Source organism: Anas acuta, chromosome 17 (assembly GCF_963932015.1).
Source record: "Anas acuta chromosome 17, bAnaAcu1.1, whole genome shotgun sequence".
NCBI classification, from domain to species: domain Eukaryota; kingdom Metazoa; phylum Chordata; class Aves; order Anseriformes; family Anatidae; genus Anas; species Anas acuta.
Genome location: NC_088995.1, coordinates 4,415,301 through 4,436,394, shown reverse-complemented (window position 1 = coordinate 4,436,394; position 21,094 = coordinate 4,415,301). Strand labels below are relative to the sequence as shown.

Genomic DNA, 21,094 nt, shown 5'->3' with positions numbered 1-21,094 from the left:
CAGAGCCCTCCCTTCCCTTCTCAGTGCAAATTAAAGGGCCGTAAGTAAAAAGAAATTTGTTCAATAAACATCAGAATTAAAATCTATTTTCTTTAGATAGTTTCTACTCCTTGGCTGCATATCATCGGATTTTCCTCATGTCCTCTCTCACATTTTTGCTTTGACAGAACTTCTGAGTCACTGCAGAGACATGACACTTCCCCAAACCCACACACATGCAGCATCCCTAATTACATCCCATGTCCTCTGGCTACTGCTGGGCAAGAGGAGGAGCTCACTGCAATTCTCCCCAGTTGTGTGTGGCTTTGAGTGTTGTCTGGGTAGATGGTGGAGGACAAAGAGATGAAGTAATAATTAAGTACATGCTGCAGCCCTTTAAGCATGAACTTACCTGTCTTTCAGATCCTGTCGTATCCACCAAATTCACTTGAAAATGGTAAAATGGTTAAAAATGTTTAACAGACAGGTGTAGGAGTTTGGGATCTGTGGTGGTTTCACCCTGCTGGGCAGCTGAACTCCACCATAACCACTCTCTAGGTCCCTCTCCTCAAAGGGAAAAGGGGAGAAAATGCAACGAAAAGGGCTCAAGGGCTGAGAAGAAAATGCAGAGATTGCTCACGAATTGCCATCATGGGCAAAACAGCACACAGAGATCTGTATAATTTATTGCCTAACAGATTGGAGCAATGAGAAGCTAAAAGCAAAATAAAAACTCTTTCCCTCCCCATCCATCTTCTTCTGCCTCCTCCCCTGCAGTACAGGGGCATAGGGCATGGGGATTGGGTCAGTTCATGGCACTTCATCTCTTTCTGCTCACTCATCCTCATTCTCTTTAAGGAAGGATACCATCCTTCACGAACTGATCCTAGGGGGTGCTGCCCACAGGCAGCAGCCCTTCAAGAACTGCTCCAAAACAGGTCTGTACCGAGGGGTCCATCCCCCAGGAGCAAACTGCTCCCATGGGTGGGCGGCAGCTCCCCCCAGACCCTTTGCTCCTGCGTGGACTCCTCTCCACGGGCTGCCCTCCTGCTGCACGCACCTTGGTGTCTGCAGGATTCTTTCTCTCCCAGTTCTCACTCCTCTCCCAGCTGATGCTGTGCAGCAGATTTTCCCCTTCTACAATGTTCTAACGTCTCTCTTTGACTCAGCCTTAGCCAGTGGCAGATCCCTTTTGGAGCCATCTTATCTAACATGGGGCAGCTGCTGGTCTCTGCTCACAGGTGCTCCGCTGCAGCTCCCCTGCTACCAACCCCTTGCACTTTAACCCAAAATAGGGACGGAGTGGGAGGAAGTGATAAGCAGACATGCAGAGAAATTTGTAGATGAAAAGCTGGGGGGTAAGGTGTTGGGGGGAAGCTGATCAAATAATATCATAAATATAATTAGGAAACAGTCTGGAATGGGAGGGAGAAAAAAGAAAATATAAAATAATAATTAAAAAAAAAGAAACACTAGATAAAAAACTTACCACATACCTCAGTCCTAAGGGAAAAAAAAAAATACACACTTGAATCTATAACAAAATTTTGGATTTCAAAGCACTGCTGACAAAGCAGCTAGTATAATGAAAAGCAGCATATTACATTCAAAAAAAAGAAAAGCAGAAAAAAAATGGTTTTACAACAGGATTTGTTTATTACTAGAAATATTTGTTTATGACTAGAAAAATGTGGGACCTGGGTCACTTCAGTCTCAGCAGGGACAATGGGAAATCACCAACGTGCCTTACACGATCTCATCTCTAGAGAGGATTTGGGAAAATTTGAGCTCTGTTCTCTCACCTGCAATGAGCTTCGGAGATGAGCATTGGTGCAGACTATTTCTTCATTAGCAAGCAGTACAGGGAAATCAGTGTGGCTCCATGGAGTGAAGCTGATGATGCTGGAGACCCAACATCCATGCAGTGCATGTTGGATTAACTTCAGCACTGCTTAAGTCCAGTCCTTTGGGCTGAATCTCCACTACCCCCTGGAGAACATCAGATGAACTCCTAAAATGGGTAGTCTAATGCCATCCATAAAGAGTTCATGTATTCATAGAGCACTCCACAATGTCTGTCCAAGCAAGGTAAATGCAAATGATGGGAGGTATGCTTTAAAAGCTCATTTCTGATCCAAATTGAAAGCCTAGTAGTAGTAGAGTAGCACAGCCACACGACATCAAGTGTTTTAGTGTGGTCCCAAATTTTTGCTGGTCATCCTCTCTCCCTAAAAGACATCCGGTGTCCCTTTAATCCCAGCAGATAATTCTGGTGTGCTATCAATTTATTGTCTTTTTTTCTTGACAATCTGAAGAGTCGCTTGTGAAGCTGGGAAGTGTCCTTCAATGAAGGGTCAGGGAACAAAACAGGAATTTTGAAAGGTAGAAGCTGAAGAAGACAAACTTTCCACATGCTCAGGATGCAGCTGACCAGAACCTGTTGCTCTACAGATTTAAGAAAAATGTGGAAAGGATATGCTGTCAAGGATTTGCCCCCCCAAAAAAGCTAAAAATGTCCAGGCAATCCCCTAGCAGCCTATGACCCCATTACAGCCGGGACAGGAATCCAGTGGGAATAGCAGTTACTCTTCTACCTACTTGGAAAAAAAAAATACTTGGGACAAGGATGGGAGAAGGAGCCACAGTTCTAGCTAAGAACAGGAGCAAGTGATGTGTGTGAAGATAATTTAAATAGTGAAATGGTTTGAGTTAGTAATCAGGTCACCTGCTGAGAGAGCCTCCAGGTGAGCCAAACATGGGAAGCTTTACACAGGCAGAGAAACAGCAAACTCTTTGGAAATAAGCTCAAACATGGGTGTATGGGATAGAGTCCTGTGGGTAATGCTAAATAAAAGGAAGTGATAAGCCCCAGAAAGGAAAGGGAAATGCACAGAAAGCCTCTAAAATATATGCAGAAAATAATAAAATGCAAATTGCCCTGGTAAATACAGTCTAGGACTGTTTGGAAAAAATCATCCAAAACAGCAGACAGTCAACAGGAGGGAAAGGCAGCCAAGCAGGGAAGCCGAGAGGCTGCGAGAACTGCAGGGCAGCAAATTAAAGTTTCACAGTCTGATCTGACTGCAGAGAAAAAAAAAAAAAAAAAGAGCATAAGTCCTAAGCCAAAACACAGGGGTGCCAAGCCAACAGGGTGATGAGGGACAACACTTGAACAATGCTGCTCGTGTATGGGCACATGAAGCCCTAATAACCACAGCAAGCTACAGGGAGGGATAGAGAAGCAACACAGTTTATTGAGTACGTGGGGAGGATTTGCAGTACCAGGGCAAGAAGGCAAAGTTGAGCAGAACTGTTTCACTTGCTCATAGCAGATCCAGAGCAGTGAGGATATTAAATGGATTTTTCCAAGACTTAGAGGTCCTAGTGGCTCACTATTTCTCCTCCAAGCAAACAAGAGTGTTGGTAAGCCTGCCTGGACTCCCACTTCAAGAAGTTTGAAGCACAGGTCTAAACAAGGAGCTTGTTCAGAGGCAGCTTACTAGCACAGGAAACCCACTGTTACAGGAAGAGCTGCCAAGAGGTCACCTCCATAAAGTTATTCACCTAAAATCTCCTGCCAAAAGTTCATGTACTCCACTACCTCTTGTCAAAGCCTAACCACAGGTAGGTAACCCTTACTGCAAAGGTTCCTCTTCACATTGTCAACTTAACATACATCTGACAACCTCAAGTGACACTTCTGGGGTGTAGCTGCTGTTCTCAGTGAATTTTTAGCCCTTCAGTGAGAACATCTCCAGTTGTAGTTCTCGTTCTATAACCAGGTCCATGTCCCTAAAACACACAGGCTAATTTAGCAAAATGTTAAACAGCAAGGAATTAATGTGTTTCTTGTCAAATTAAGCCTCAAAATTCAGCCTTGCCAGCATGCCCAGGCATTCAGTCCTCTAATTTTCAGCACCAGGCTGAAGAGCAAAATGTTCCTTCATGCTGACAGATTTCTCCATGGTACCAGCTCAACCATCTCGGACCCAGGTGACTCCAGCTCCCAGCAGCCTGTTGTAGTCAAAGGGATAAGGAGAGCTGCAGGGAACCAACTTTTCCCCAAGAAACGGATTAATGGTTTAAATCGCCACTAACTCCAACCCTATCCACTGATGCATTCACACCATCAGATACACAGTTCAATAAATGTATGTACCAACTACCCCTGTCCATCCAAAAACACTCCCCACATGCCTCTTTTTCAATGTCTGCACTGCTCGCAGCAAGCCTAATATGCAGAGCAGCTCTCTCCTTGTCTGAATTTTTAGCCCCTGACTGACTAGAAGCAGTCTTGTATGGAAGATGAGAAGAGAACAGAGGAAAACTGGGCCGGTTGAGGTTGATTGTTGGAAGCAGAGAAAGAGACAACATATAGACAGTGGCAGGACAGCTTTCCTCTACAGAAGCAAGATGAAGAGACATGTAGTAAGAGCAGAGTGAAAGATTTCCTCTTGTTCTTTTACCAGGTACTGCTGTCCTGATTCAAGAATTGGGTCCTCAGAAGAAGAAAGCTCCACTGACCTGCAGATAACATCACTGAAGAGAGACCATGCTTGGACACTGCCAGACTCGGCTACAGCATCTACCCAGGCTACAGCAGGTTCCTGTGAGCCATGGTTACCCACTGCTGTAGCATGGGGTTGCTGTCCTAGAGATGAAGACCAAGGGAACCAATGGGCACCAAACTGGAGTCGTAGATTCATAGTTTCTGGGGCCAGGAGGACTGTGATCACAAAAGGATAACAGATCACTGAGGCAAAATATGCAGTGTGGGCTTGGCTGGGATTGAGCGTTAAGCTTTGGGACAACCAGTTGCTGACTGCCTCAGTGTTCAAATTAGGCCAAGCCCAGTACAGGACTTAGGCTGGGGATCAAGACCAGATATAAAAAATAAGACAATATTCAGTAATGGAGATGACTGAGGCAAGAACATCACACACACACACCATGCAACAGAGCTCTGATTTTCTATCTATAAGCAAGGGTCTTTGCCTATGGTTGTTGGGTTCATGTGTACTAGCTTTCAAAGGCTATTGAAGAACTCAGTTTCAAACATAGAATAACAGAATCATTAAGGTTTGATGGAAAAGGGCACAACAGAAGGAGAACCCACTTTCTGAGGCACCAAATTCAGTGGAAGGAGGTGTCTACAGTTTTCTGTGGCTTTCTACCTGTGACCAATGTGTCACCCCCCATGAGCTCTTCCACATTTCAATGTTATTGACTGCTGTTTCTCAACAGTATCCTGCCTCTGTCCAAAACACTGAATGAGCTCTACAATGTTAGAAACCTTCTCCCATATGGGGTCTTAGAAAACAGCCTGAGCTGCACCTCAGACTCCTTTCTAAAAGACTCAGTAGGCAAAGTGGTCTTTAACGTCCCATTCCACAAAGGTTTACCATACTTTTATAGATCCGTTCTCAGCCCTTTCTTCTTTACAGCCTGAAAAACAGTTCTGGTTCCTGTGTGATGCAATGTGTGCTGTTGTGATGGGACCCCAATTTAGACACAGCTTTGAGGTCTCTGCCTAACCTTTTTCCCCAAAATGAGATCCCCAAAGAAGATCAGTCAGTTCAAGAGACAGATATTATTTATATCATGCATTAACTTTTATACAGAAAGAAAAAATCAAAGTGACAGAATAGAATTAGATCAGATAGAATAGACATGAAAAGGCTCATTAACAGCTCTCCCCCGCCTACAGAGCCCTTGCAAGCAGGTCCCTGCTTCCAGGCTGGCTTTCAGTCAATTCAGCGACTTTCTGAGTTACAGCAGGCTCTGCACAGTCTTGGGAAGTTTTGTTCCTGGAAGTTTTATCCCCAGGCAGTTTTGCTTCTGTCTCTCTGGAGGCCCAGCTGTTTATTTCAACAGCCCATCTCCCTGCTGCGACTTCTTTATGCTCTTCCTCCCATCTTGCCGTTCAGAAATGTCTCTCCCCAGGCAGGCTTGGCTGCTCTCAGGACAGGAGCAATTTCCTCCCTCCTGGGGGTTCTGCTCAACCATTTCATTCTTCTTCCAGAGGAGCAAAACACTTAAGGAACAAAATGATCAAGCAGACACTATTGCTCAGAAGAGGGAATGCCACAACCTTACTTCTACTCCATGTTATTTCTACCCTATATCCCTCTCACACATGCAGGCACCATGGGGAGGGATTCATCCTGTTTATCTTTCCCCATCCTAACACTAGGCTCTGAAACCCGGTGAGATGGCTCCAGCTCCCCCCACTGTCAGAGGAAAGATGTTTGTCCTAGCATAACTGCCCTGTTCACAGCACCTCTCTTGGATGAATTAACCACCTCCACCCCTCCCCATCATCTAGGAAAAGGGCTGGAAGCCAGCGAGGGGGGTGATGAATCCCCCCTCACATCAGCTACTCTAGCCACAATGCTGCCCAGGTTGCCCAAAGCAGATGTTTTCTGTTACAAGCCCAGGCATCTCTGAGAGTCACTGTTCACCACGGCATGACCCTCCCTCCCCTAAATGTGGCTGATGCTCTTCATTCCTCATACAGCAGGCAGAAGTGTTTTTTTAAAAATATCTGCACAAAGGAAAATTGATTTTTTGTCAAAATGGGAAACCTCCATGGGAAACCTTATATTACAGTTTTCACATTTTTCACTGAAAATAAAACAGAATGAAAATGGAAATGTTTTGGAAAATGAGATGTTACTCTCTGACTAAACAGAAGTGCTGCTTTAGTAGTGTCAGTGCCTGACAACCATCCTGTACAGCTGCTGCCTCAGTCTCTCCACCCCACTCCTCAGTGCACGGTTCTCCACTTCCAGTGAGCAGCTCCATCTCAAAATCTCCAGAGAGACACTGCTGTTCAGGCTTCAACCCTAGGAAGTTGCCCTCGTTCCTGCTCTCTTATGTGCACAGAGCACACCCCTCCAAAATCTTCCTCCCAGTGTTCCTCATCTCTTACTGACAGGTCTCCTTACTGCAGTTACTACATTCCCATTGGGTCTGGACCAGTCAGGGGTCTACTATATAGTAAAGGAAAAGGAGGAGGCCCCTGGGCTGGGATTGAAGCTCTCCAACCAGAGAAGACAGGGACCAGAGAAACTGTCATTAAGGTCCAGGGTAAATAGTAGAAGCTATTCTGGGACATAGATATGGACAGCGTGGGTGTAAAAGGACCTGACAGCAGCTGGAGGAATCCAGGAGATGGTCAGAGCAGCCTTCATAGGATCACAGAATTGTAGAATGGTTTGAGTCAGAAGAGACCTTAAAGACCATGCAGTTCCAACCCCCTGCCATGGGCAGGGACACTTCACACTAGACCAGGTTGCTCAAAAGCCCGTCCAGCCTGGTCTTGAAACCTCCAGGGATGGAGCATCCACAGCTTCTCTGGGCAGCCTGTTCCAGTGCCTCACCACCCTCAGAGTAAGGAATTTCTTACTAATGTCTAATCTAAATCTACCCTTTTATAGCTTAAAACCATTACCCTTTGTCCTATCACTACACTCCCTGACAAAAAGTCCCTCCCCAGCTCTCCTATAGCCCCCTTTAGGTACTGGAAGGCCAATGTAAGGTCTCCTGAGAGAGGTGGGAGAGCACTGCCAGATGTGAAACCCCTTGTTCTGCTCCCCCTGTTTGCAGGTATCCCATTCCTCCACCATCCCATCTACATGCTGAGCATAGGGAGTGGTGTGCTTAACATGAAAACCCTCCCTGACAGCAGTCTCATGCAGATACACACCAGAAAATGAAGGAAAAATTAAGAACAGATTTGAAGGGAAGGTATTAGCCAAAGCACACTGTGCTTTAAATGGGCACTCACGGTGTAGACTGACTTTAGTTTGCAGTAGGCTAATCGAGCAAGTGGATTAACTCAAATCCTGAAAGTATTCCTTGTACACATCACCCCACAAGATGCTTTCTGCAACAGTGTCCTTCTGTAGCCCATCCCTGAGGTCGCTCTCCATCCCTGAGGTCGCTCCAGTATCTGCATCATTGGCTGAATATTAAAACCCAGACACTCTCCTTCCCTCCATTTGCCCCCCAGTCTTGGGGCTGGCTAAGCAAGAGAATACTGTGGAAATATAAATAAATAAAAATAATATATACTGATGATTTATCAACCAGTTTCCAAAGCTTTGAGTTGTGCTGTGATAGTAACTTCAAACTTCTCCATGGCCAGAGGCTTATAACGTTCCTCTGCAAAACAAAACCTGGTAACTACACTTCCTAGCAGGACTCCAGCCGTTGGCACCTTAACAAGAACCTCACCCACAATGGGACTTGTGACTCCATCCTGGGAGGTGACATTGCTGCCCCTTGGCAGGAGTTACCAGTTGTGGCTGTCTGGCAGGGGGAGCTTGCAGGCTCTCTCCCAGCTCCCCTAGCCCCCAGCACCTGCTAGGCACCCCAGGAGCTCTTGGGAATCGCCTGCTGTCTCCTTCACTAGTCAAAGGAGATGTACGTCAGTCCTCATCTCCTCCTGCTTTCCCTGTGCACCAGGAGCTTTTTACCCACACAGTTGCCTTTCCCCGGAGATGAATATTTTAAAATTTTCCTTTCTGCTATTTTACACAAAACATATAGAATGTTAAGTATGTGTCAACGTGTCCTTTTGATGTTTTCTCTCCTCTGCATGCCAGGGCTTCCTGGGCTTGAGCTCTGTGATTGATGTGGGAGAGTCCTTTGGTGCCAGGGACTCCCACCCTGGGCTGGCCAAGCCTGGGCAGGTGATGGCCTCCATTCGATCAACTGTGGCTAGCCTGGGGCCGCTGGATAATTCATGCCTTGCACTTCTCTATTGATTTATTTATTAGACCCTTTGCTCACAGGAATGAAGATCTGCATTTCTGTAAATTATCAAACTGGCGATGCTGGAAAACAGCCATAGTCTGGGCACAGAGCCACCTGCTGAGACACTCAGAGGTGCCTGCGAGGCACCTTACACACTGATGGACAGCCTCACCTGCTGGGAGGCAAATGTTGCCGATGCCTAATACAGCCTGACTCCTGAAGACAAAGCATATAAGAAATAATAATAAAAAGCACAATACAGTGATTTCTAAGAAAACAACAGTCCAGAAAGTCTAGCTCCTGGAAGTGAGTCCTACTGGGTATTATGCAGGAAGACCTGAAGCCCGATATACATTGCAGAGTGCAAATCTATATCATCAGAACAGATTGATTTCTTCCTGTCCCAGATGACTAGGCATGAGCCTCTACCCTGAAGATAGAGACTTGTTAACACATTTATTTTTTTTCTTCCTTGCTATGATAACTTTGGGCCCGGTTCTTATTCATAAAAAAAAAAAAAAAAAAAAAAAAAAAAGGCAATTATAAAGAGAAGCTGACAGAGTGCAACAAAAGGGAGAGAGACTCAGCGGTCTTTTTTTGCACCACCTCATTTGCTTTCATAAACACCTCTATTCCCTCCCCACATTTGCAGGTTACTCCCTCATTCATCCTGACTCCCACTGCACAGCTTTCCACCTCACCCCTCTGCATGCACTGCCATGTCCCCATCCATCCCATCTCTCAGCCTTCACCCCCAATCTCCATCTCAGTATACCACTACACGGGTATACTTGGTATACATCAGTGCATGGTCCTACAGGATGGGCAGTTTTCACCCTTTCTGATGCCCTTTTACCTTACTCCTCATACCTTCTGGGTTCTAATAGTCTGCTAATGTCCTCTGCATGATGTTGCTCTCCTCTAGCACCTGCCCAGGTTGCTAGCACCTCTTTGCTCTCATCTGCCTCTGCTCCCACATGTTCTTACTTACATCCTTCAGGGCAAGCCTCCAGGTCTCTCCTTCCTCTTCTTCCTCCTTTGCTTTTGGCTTCTTTGGGATATGCCTGGTCTTATCATACCCTCCCAACCCCAAATGTAGATTATGCCCTCCAGTGCTAGGCACTGCTGAGAGACCGATCAGCAATTGGCACCACAGAGCTGGAGGAAGGACCTTGTTAAAAATTAAAATCCCAATGTATAGCCATCTCTCCATGAGCTGGGGCCTACTTGAGTGGTAGGCACCGGAGATTTGGAGTCAGTGAGAGCAATGAATTCAAGACGAACTGCCCTCCAGATGCCACTGAGCACCTCCCATGGAGCTGCACCTGGACACCCGCAGGTAGATGTTTCTATCTGGATCTGAAACCCAAATTTGTTGCCACTTCCCTGACAGAGTGTCAGGACTGGGTGACACTGTGTTTCACAGGAAGGACGAAGGCTCGTTGCCATGTTGGTGCTGTGCAATACACAAAGCTGTTGTCTTGGGTCTCCTGCTCTATGAAGGGCAGAGCTGCCTTCAGGCTCAACTCCACACCCACAAGCTGCTGGGAAAGCTCATGAGACTGATTCCCATAGAGGGTTTCCTGCCAAAAGCAAAGGCACAACAGTAACAGATGTCCCACAGCAAACTCCCTTATTTGTGCCGTGCCCTCTATAAGCTGAAATGTGGCAGTGACACATCTGACTTGTGATGCTGAAGCCTCAGTCTGAATGATGACCTCGGATGTACAGAGTGACACAGGGAATGCTGGTGGACGTCCATTAGATTTTGTGCACAGACATAAACCAGTCTTCTGTCTAGGACTCATAAATATTGTTTTTCAGCTAATTAAAATGGTAGCAGCTGTTAATCATCTAAAGATCTGTCAGTTTGACTAAAGGTAGGTGGTGGCTATTTATTTTCCACATAATTATCTTAACAAAACTGCAAATATTCACCTGAAAAAAAAATTAAAACTGTCCCTTTAAAGATTCCCAACATTTTCTTCTACAAAATATTCGTTGATGGGACTGACTATTCCCTGGCTTTCCCTCCTCAGATCAAAGCCTTTGGCTCATGCTGGAAGGATGGTATTTTCAAAGAACCTCCCCCAGAAGAGACCTGCTCACCCAGCAAGCAAGCACAGGCACTTCTTGGCTTCACCACAATATCGTTAAAGGCTGAAAATAGCAAAGGCCAAACCTTTGCTATCCAGCCATTTTTAATTTTAACTGCTTTATCCATTTGACCACTAAAAAATTCATTACATCTAAAGTTTAATGAGAAATTAAATGGATGGATTGGCTGCTAAACAGCCTGTGTGCGGGTGTGAGCGCTGCCAGAGGGGCTGTGGGCTAATGAAATGTTTAATGCTGAGGACTGCAGCGAGCTTGGGCGCAGCAGATGCCGGGTTTGGTATATAAATAAATGCAATGATATGATCTCATGTTCTCTTGACACTTTCCTGAAACCCTCCTCCTCCTGCAAAAAGCTTCAAACTTCTCAAGAACTTCCTGAGCTGGAGGCTGATCTCAGACAGCTCTGTCTCCCCATCCTCCACCCACCTACATAAGTGGCCAGCCCTGCTGCACCCAGGCTGAGCCTGATCTTCAGAATCAGCCACTGGACAACAGCTGATCTTCTGATACTTGCTGAGGAAGTTCTGCCAGTTTTCCTTGGCTGGTCAAGGAAATCCTTTTCAATGACTCTCTGGCAGCGCTCTCTTCAAATATTTCAAGCAAATCTGCACACAATTTGGAAACCTCAGAGTCAGAGCTCTGAACTGTGGTCATCAGGGACCCTGTCTTCCTGCCTTTCCTGAAGGAAGAGAAATCCAAAGATCCGTGAGATCCAAACATGATGCAGGGAATCATGTGAAATTCTGAAACAGGGACAGTCAAAGCTTAAACCTGGGGCAATTTCCCCTTAATGGCTCTGTATCGAGCCACAGGCACGGGGCCAGGTAACAAGGACCCCAGGAAGTGCTTCAGAGCCAACAGCTTCCATACAGCACCTCAGATGAGTGATAACTCACAGTTGTCATCAAAGAACAGGATGTGCCATCAAATCAGATCAAGGCAAAAGTGCTCCATACGGGTACACAAGAGTGTGGGGGGGACGTTGTAGGTGAATGATGAGTAGCCAAGCCCAGAGGTAATCTCACAGCACACGCTGTGTGCCTGCATGCATGCATCCATGCAGGGAATATGCAAGGTTTTATCTGCTTTGTGTTGTCTAGAAAATTATGTGGCAAATATAAGTAGGACACAAGACTTATGCAAGCTACTTTGACTTGGGTAGCCAAGGCCCTATAATGGCACGTGTGAGCCTCAGACACCTGCTGGAATGATGGAAACCAGCCAAGCAGGAGGTGTCCAGCCTGGGCTGCTGCATGACCCTGCTACCAAAATAACACTGCTTGGCTCTGTGTCTTTGTGGTGGCAGAAAGAATCCTTTGGCTGTAAGTGCTTGTTGCTGCATCACTGGGTTTCATCTTATCACCAGCTCAAAAATAAAGCTGTCCTCCGAGTGAGCAGAGGAAAACTTTCTCTTGTTCTCCCAAAACATACATGGGAATGTTTGTGTGCTTGTTTCCCACAACTCGCTGGCATGGCTCTTTCCCTGTCAAGCTGAAGGCCAGTCAAGATCGTGAAGTATTGACACCAACCACGATGACATTAACCTTTTGCATGCAAGATGCACAGCAAATATGGCTGGGTTAGAGCTTGCAAGAATGAACAGGGATTTCCTGCTGTTTTCAGAAAGAGGTCTGCTTCTGTGAGTGGCAGGAGCGTTTGGATCTTTTCTATTACAAGTCCTTAATCTTATTGTAAAATGGGCTAGTAAGACTGAAGCCAAAGGCAAATCCCACAGATTCCCAATAGCATACTTTAAATTAGAACAAAACCAGTAGAGTTCCTCACTCAGAGTGGGAGAGTTTGCAGTTGTGACCTTTGTTGTTGCCTGATGATGTCTAAGCCTGCTTGCTTTTGATGGCAAGTGCCTTAGAGGAGCAGAGAACCCAGGGCAGGAGGCCTCCCCGCTCTCATCCCAGAAGGTATTTGAATCTCCCATTATGAGATTTTCTCCCACTTGCTTTCCTGGAGTCAGAACCACATGTTCAGATGGAGACGTGTCACGGGATGATCAAACACCCCTGCTTCCTATCCCCGTGTTCTCCCAAATGGCTTTTCTCCCTTGGTGGACACACAGCAGGATGACAGTCAAGTCATGGAGCAGAAGAGGCATGCCAGAGCAGAGGGGGGTCACATCATTCTTTTATGTCTCACAGCATTGTCAGAGGATGCCTTGGAGCCACAATTGCTCCATGTTTCTGAAAGGAGCCTCAGAAAATGAATGGAGTGTATACTGAATGGATAAGCCTGCTTCTTGTGCAAGGTTTCAAAATGTAAATGTGCCCTGCTGTGTCACACTTTTTGTGTGACACAGCAGGGATGTTTCCCAAGGGCTGATAAAGGTATTGGCTCTTGGCCATACATCAGTTAATGTTTTTAACAATAACCTGGAGAAGAGAGTAACAGGATCGTTGACAAGATATGCAGTCAGCAGGCAGACTAGAAGGGCTGATTAAACACAGCAAAGGATGGGTTAATACCCAAAACACTCTGGAAAATATGGAATTGAACCTGAGAAATGTCCAGATGTGAAACCACCAACCTAGGAATGAATAATTCAGACTGGTATGTGGAGGAGTGAGGGTGGGGGTCATTCCAACAATTAAGAAAAAGTTGGGGGTAACTAAATTAACTGAATTAACTAAAAATAACTAAATGGCAGGCAATTAATTGGGAGTGATTTCTATATATCGTGCTAAAGAGGCAAATGACATCTCTGAATTATCAAATATGAGTAAAGAGTCTGTGCTTCTGAGTTTATCACTGGTGGTATCACTGCTAAAATAGCATGGCCCATGCCTGAAGCACAGCGATAAACTGGAGAAGGTGCTGGAGGGAACCACAAGAATTGGTCATGGAGTCTCCCTCTGTTTCATTTATCACGGAGAAGGTCAAGAGTGACTTGATCATTATCTGCAATTGCCTGCTCAGAGAATGGAAATCCGATATACCAGAGCTCTTCAAACCAGCAAAGATCTAACAAGATACAAAGTGTTGCCGCGTTGAAACTAGCAATAGGGCACAGAAGTCTTAAAACTGAGATTTGGAACTAATTTGCCAAGGATTCTGGGGGATTCACCAACAGTGAAAATTCTAAATTAAAGCATTCTGCCTAAGAGATACTGGCTTGAAGCAAAAACCTGTTCAGGGATAGCTAGAGGCTGTTTTATTTTTGTTTGTTTGTTTGTTTTTCTGCAAATAATACTCGAGAGCTCATTTATGAATGGTTACCTTGTACAGGCTGCAACCTGCTAACACAGAGATGTCCGCCTCCACCCTGGATGGTTAACCCATAGTGTTTCTCATATCCTACTGTTCTTCCTGGCTACCCAGGGTTGGCTCAAAAGTTTAAAGTGCTTTCTTTATACCCTGAATCCCTTCCAAATAGCCATGGTTAATCCCTGTGATATGGGAAATACTCTTAAGTGTTAAAATAGGAATAATCTGAGTCAGAAAATGGGCAATGACAGTCACATCCCTACACCAAAAGAAAGAGAGCACAGCCCCTCCTGACCAACCCCATGCTGCAGGCTCAAAGTTATCCTCCCTTCACAAGGCCCAAACTGTCCCATCAGGATCATATCCCATCTACTGCATCCTAACACAGGGGCAGAAGAAAATTTTCTGGATGCTCTGAGAACAATCCCCATTCTCTCATCCATCCTCTGCTGATAGCACAAAAGTCCTGTTCCACCTTGAAGTGAATAGGCACAACACCTTACCCCATGAGGAGAACAGAGATAATACATCAGTCATAAAGCAGGTTCTTTGCCTTTATTTTCTTGAAGGAAGCCCCAGGGCTGCTCAGTTTGGCCTACAACATCATTTAGCTCCAAAACCCTCTGCTTTCTCTGCTATAAAGAAGCAGGGAGAAATGGTGTGGGTATGTCCATTCAGCAGCCACGTCCCACCATATGGCCAGAGGAATGCCTACCCGCGTGTGTGCACACGCGCAGAGCTAACTTTGGCACCCACAAGGCAGCCTGAGACCTTTCTGCTGCGATGCTGCAGCAGCCCCAGGTGGGCAGGGGGCTGGTGAGTCAGTCACTCCTTGGGAGCAGCCTTGCAAGGAGCTTACGATGCACGCGAGCTCTCCAGCAGGCTTCAGGAGTTTTAGTCCTTAGAAATCAGAGAGCTGGTGTCTTCTGAGAAAACCCATCTCCTGAGGAAAGTAGGAAAAGAGAAGCCTGGGGAGCAAAGCTTGCCAGAGAAGAAGTGGTACAGGTTTCCCATTACTCCTGCCGTTTTGTTGTCCCCAAAACTGCATAAAGCACAGGCAGGACCCCAGGAGTGAACTCCGAAGCTCTTCCTTGCACTACCACAGTCTGACACACAGGCACAGCTTGAGTTTTGTCTGGGTTTGGGACTGCTACAGCCACAATATGAGACAACCTCTTCCCCAGGAAAGGAGCTCCCCTACCTACCTCTCTACAAGGTGCCGAGTCCAATTTTTTGTAGCAGCAACAATAAAAAATATTTGCTTTGTACAAGTGCAATCAACACTGTCCCAAAGAGCTAGAGAGGCAGATTTCCCAAAGGTCTTGGGGTGAATACGTGGCCACTGACCTTTGGAAGCAACAAACAGCTGTAACAAGTAGCCTCATCACCTTAGGTGGTGCCATTGGCTCTGGAATGTTTTTTTCTGAGCCTTGCTGAGAAGGTGCCTGAGCTCAGACAGGCCACAGAGCTATGTGCATGTAGATGAGCACAGGCTTTAAGGACAAAGGAATCCCAGACAACAACAGGCCACTCTAGATGTGCTGCAGATTTCATGTTAGCAGGCAGATACAGCTCTGAATTCGGGAACTGGCAGTAAAATCTTTACAGTTTTGTCTTTGCCAGTCCTGTGAAATCTGTTCAAGGGACCTTTTGGTGGTCCCTCGAGACCACTCAAAGGATCAGCAAAAATCATCACTTCTATTAGCAACAGAGCAGGAAGGTAGGCAGCCTGTTCGGAGGTGCTTTGGGGTGGTCCCTGCAGGCAATGGGTTGCTTACAAAAGGTTTACTATAGGTGCCATTCATTCATGGCTGGTTAGTTAGGGGAAGCCTAGGGAATGCTGCATTAATATTAATTTATTGCCAACTGTTTTGCTGGTGTTTTTTATCCATGCTCACCCTCTCCAGTTTGCTGGTTAGGCCAGCCTCAGCTGCATGTCCATGTCCATGTCCAGCTGTTTCTCCCATGGCAGTCTCCTGGGGAATCTGTAGTGCCACTGCTCCCAGGGGCAGCAAGCGCCCTGCCCTGCAGCACGAACTGCGCTGCTCCCATTCCTGGTGGCTATGTGGGTCCTGCTGAGCTGCGAATGGCACCGCATGAAGCCTTGCTTGTTCCTGGGACTCATGCCGATCATTTGGTGCTTGCAGAAGCCCGGCAGCACCTCCCCTACAAGCAGCTGTGTTGTAGGTGTCTGCAGCATACGTGGGTGCTTGCTGAGAAAATGCTTCCCAAGCTGAGTGCCTCTGAGGGTGGATAAAGGGGCTCCTGGCTCCCAAACATGGGTGTCCTCAAGTGCCCAAGTCAGAAACCCGTTCCCAGTCCTGAGAGCTGAAGCAGGTTCCTGGGTGTCGAAGGCAGCAGCTCTGGTGCCTTCAGAGCATCCATGCTGAACCCTCAGGCATCTTCTTCAGGTGGGAGACAGCCAAAACCAGAGCACTGCACCCCAGGACCAACCTTACTCGGGTTCCCCTGGCCCACAATAGCACAGGGCTGAGGAGCTGCAGGAAAGCTGGCAGCCTAGGCAGGTCCCAGGAGCAAATCTGGAGCAGGGACCCCACACAGCCTTGGGGGGCTGGGGGAAGCTTGTGCCAGTGGTGGAGAGCTGAGGTCCCTGAGACGTGCCAGGCCAAGGGGAGTGCTGTTGGTTTCAGTAGGGCAATGTGAGTGAGAAGGAGGAGAGCTCTCATCTTGTGAGAGCAAGGAGGCAGCTTGCAGCAACACACATTTAAAATGACATTGATGTGAGAGGGAAAGAGGGAGGTGGGTGTCCAGCATACCTTGGGCAGGGTCACAAATAAGGCATTGCCCAGAGGGTGAAAGCCTGAGCTGAGACAAGAACACAGCAGAGTCTCTCTCTGTCCCAGGCTGGAAGGGTTGCAAAAGGACAGAACCTGCCATGGATGAGGTTCTAAAGCAGCAACTGAAACCCAGCAGCTGCTGCTGTCTTGGATTCATTCTGTTAACTAATTAAATGTGTGCTGGGCCAGGAAGAAGACGCCAGTTTCCCTGTAGCTTCTCTCTCTGGGAGTCTGAGGATGACAGAAAGGGTAGTGGGCTGTTTGCTCCCTCTTAATCCCCTTTCTGAGGGTTTCCCTCCACAGCTGGAGATCAAGGGGTAAGTGTGGTTGCTTCTACCTACACCTCTGCTCCCCAAGGGCAGCAGCCCCCGCTTAAATGGCTGTGCTGCCTTCAGCTTAATATCTGCTGTGATTCTTTGATCTTGTATTTAAATACAGCTGGTCATAAAGGAAGATAGAAAGTTTCCCAGCTGAGATTTGAGTTCCAGCCTCTCTCTCCTCTCTGTACTATCAGATTTTGGAAGATTGACTATTTCTTTGGCTGATCAAAATAAGGGGGAATAAAAGAGGAGTGTAAATTCTCAAGAACAATTACTTTCAGGTTAGTTTTCAATATTTCTTTTTTATATTATTTTAATTTAAACTTCAAGCTGGCTTATGTATTCTATGTATTGCATGTCCAGCCTTAATCACGGCAGCAAATGAGAAGCTTGTAATTCTGATAGATTTCCACCACAAGCTCTCTATCTTTCCAGAGACACTGCTCTCACCGCATCCTCTCTCCCATCCTGAACGTGTAACGTGTATTTCTGGTTCGCACATTTATGGCCTGGCATTTAGCTGCATTAAACCAGGGGCTGTTTTATCACATCCAATTTACTAAGTGATATAAACAACACCACCTGATTACCCCACTCTTGTCATTATTTACTGCTTCAGCAGTCTCTCAGTGTCATCTTCAAACTTTATCAGTAACGATTTTCTGCTTTCTTCCAGATCATTGCTAAAGATACAGAATAGCAAGGAGTCCAGGGGAGGTACCTGTGGGACCCAATTAGAAATGGCTGCACTGAAGGCTGATGTATCACCAACAATTATATTCTGAGATCTAGCAGTTAGCCAGTTTTTAAACCCAAGTTAATCATGTCATATTCGTTTGTTAAGTACAAATAAAAACAAAGCCAGGTCGAAAAGACCCAGATTAACTCTTGGCATTGGCAGCCCACTAACAACCCTATGAAGCTTCCTTGTCTTGGGGGCGGGGGGGGAGGGGAACAAAAAAAAAAAACTGTCCCAAGTCTTTCATTTCCAACATGACCTTCACAAGGCAGCATGTTAGTGACGTTAGTGTCAGCTTCATTCTCATGTCTCTTTCCTGCTAAGAAGGGTTCAATCTCCTGGTGCCCAAGAAGACGCAGGGACAAGGGAACTAATGAACAATAGAAAGGCACCTTCAGCACCTGCTCCCTTGGGCTTGGTGTTCTTGGCAAGCAGATAAAGAATTTTAGAGGCCCTTGGAAATGGGTGTTGCAACTCTATAAGAAAACCACCCTCCTTCATCTCCTCCATTACAAACAACGCAGGCCCCAGATCAACTATTTATTAAAACTTGTTAGCTGGGAAAACAAGGGGGGGAGGGGGGCAGAGGGGGGTTAATTAAATTAAAGGCCTCTCTAAAGAGAATGCAATTAGGATATTGATTGCAAGAAGTGCCAAGTTAATTGGGCATGTGACACATTGACATTTTTCACAATCAATAAACCTGCAACACCTTCAAAGAAATCTCAAGCAGCACACAACCACATCAGGGTCAAAAATGCAATAAATATCTTGAGCTGATTATAGCCGTTGGTTTCTTTCATGTTTTCTCAATACAGAAAGCTGTCTGACAGGGCAGCTCTTTCCCCATGTGGCTTTAATAAAAGTCTTTGATGGAACCAATGCAAGCTTTTCAGCTTTTCTCTCTCTCCCTTTTTTTTTTTTTTTTATAGAAGAAATCTTGTCAGCTTCAGTCAGCTTTGCCTTTCTGTTCTCTGCCAATCACCGGGAAGAAAAGGGCTGGAGAGGGCTGGATAAAGCCAATTAACAGAGGTAGCAGAGGAGTGACAGAGCCACTGGTAGTGGTGTCCCAAGGGCAGGCTGGTGCCTGGAGACTGCTCCAGATCAAGCCCAGCATGACATTGCATGTGTGCTGGGGAAGAGCCTTGCTGCAACAAGGGATGGGTGCTGTCCAAGGAAAGCCCCTTCCTTTTCTTCCTGTTTTATTTGTTTGGAATGGGCATCCATCCCCCCACGTCAGCCCAGGATCTGATTACAGATGCGTCCAGGGTGCCTCCTGTCTTGCAAGGGCAAGCTGCTTTCCAGCACCACCTGGCACAGCATATCCTGCTAAATGATACCAGTCTGGGCCCTGGCCCTGTTGCAGTGCACAAGTGCCTTTGTGTACGTACGGGAGCTGAGCTGTAGTCTGGCTGCTTTCCTCACCTGAGCCCAGCTCCCCTCCTTTTGCCTCTCCCTTTCATATGGGATTGGCTGGGTGTTGCGCTATTTCAAGATGCTCCAGGAGGACATCACTGAAAGCTGCCAACCTGACAGGGCTGATCTATCTCAGGATGCATATCAGAACATGTACTGAAACACACTCAATATCTTTCTTGTCCTGGGAGGAAAGGGGATTAAGGCTGGCTTTTCCCATCAGACAAATGCTGGGAGGTAGGAGGCGTGGGTTTCAGCTCCCAGAGACCAAGATGAGACCGAATTCAGATCTTCTGCCTCCCAGATGAACACCCTACACACAGTCGGTGGCTCTTCTGTCAAATGTGGTGGCTGTAGGGTCACCATCACCTCCTCAGGAGCTGTGCAGCAATACTGTGAGCTCTGCTCAGTCTTTCAGAACCAGTCACCAAAGCCACCTTAATCCTGCAGAGCAAGACTTCACTGGGAAAGGGCCAGGGGACAGATCCTGAGCAGTGGCATCCTACATCTCTTATTCACTGAGTGCTAAACTTAAAATTGCCCAACTCACTGATGAGGCCCAGAGGTCATGTATGCACAGTGTTATTTGTGAACTAGTGGAAATATAAACCCAGGCTAGACTAACTGCAAATTAAACTTTTCAGCCCTTTAAAATATTTACTAAGGAGACCTGGGCATTTTCCCTACTCTAACAGGATTATTGCCATGGTTAAGCCCATTGGTATGTCTGCTGCTTACATTTGTGACTCAGAAATTTTGTTTCCTATTGCAGTGCTATGGAACTTGCACTGAGAAATTATTGTGCTCTCTCAGAAACATCAGTGAGAGGATATCATAGCCACGACCTAGCATGCAGACACAGTTATTAATTGTCTGTCATTCCTGTTAACCTTATGTAAGACTACACTCAATAATTAACTTGTACAATTAGAACTTGACAGTGCCCATGAAAGAGGTGTCCTGCAAGTGCTGCCCAGCACACGTGCTGCCTCGTTAGTGGCATCACCCAAACCTTCTCTGATCACAGAGTGCCTGTGCTTTGTTTCTCTGGGCTTGACGTATCTCACCTTGTACAGAGGCATCCTACTCCAGGAGTTATCGGTGAGCACAGTCACTTAATTATGATGAACCCTGCAGCCTAATATTAGGAAAATTGGAGGAAAATTAGCTTGCTCCTAGGAGACACAGGCTTAAGCCAGACAGGCTCTCCGTTACCTCCCTCTGCATTGGAGAGGGAGGACAAAATCAGGTGAGCAATTTCCTGAAGCTGCCAAGGGAAAACTCTTGTTCAGGCTCAAGCATGCACACAGCAAGGGCATGGGGGCAAGGGAGGTCACAGAGCATGTCTGCTCCCCTCTCCGCAGCCTGCACAGCTGTGTTGTAGCAGAGTCTCTGGACCAGAGATACTGATAGCCCAGTACACTTGAAGGAGGACGCAGGGGTGACATCTACGTTGCTTCACGCTCATTCCATCCCTGGGGATAAGGAGACTCTAGTTCTGGTGACAGCCATGTCCCACCCTCAACCATGCAAGAGGAGCCAGAACTCTCCAGCCTGTGCACCCACCATGGAAAATGAGGATTCCTGAGAAAATTCCCAAATGGATGTGACTGCTATCAACATATTCCATCAGTCAAGAATAAAGAGGTTTTCCAAATCCTGAGCAAGGGTGACATCCTCCACACAGAAAGATCAGGAAGATGCCGGAGAGACAGAAAGGCAACTGTGCAAGACACCTCTGAGACACA

At 46.5% G+C, this 21,094-nt stretch overlaps 1 long non-coding RNA gene across 1 annotated transcript; it reads left to right on the top strand.

The window, feature by feature from the left end:
- Window positions 1-16,911: 16,911 nt before the first annotated feature.
- On the top strand, window positions 16,912-18,076 carry LOC137841328 (uncharacterized). The gene is made up of 3 exons (XR_011088568.1): window positions 16,912-17,188; window positions 17,310-17,472; window positions 17,868-18,076. It is a non-coding gene; the product is annotated as an uncharacterized lncRNA (long non-coding RNA).
- Window positions 18,077-21,094: the final 3,018 nt, after the last annotated feature.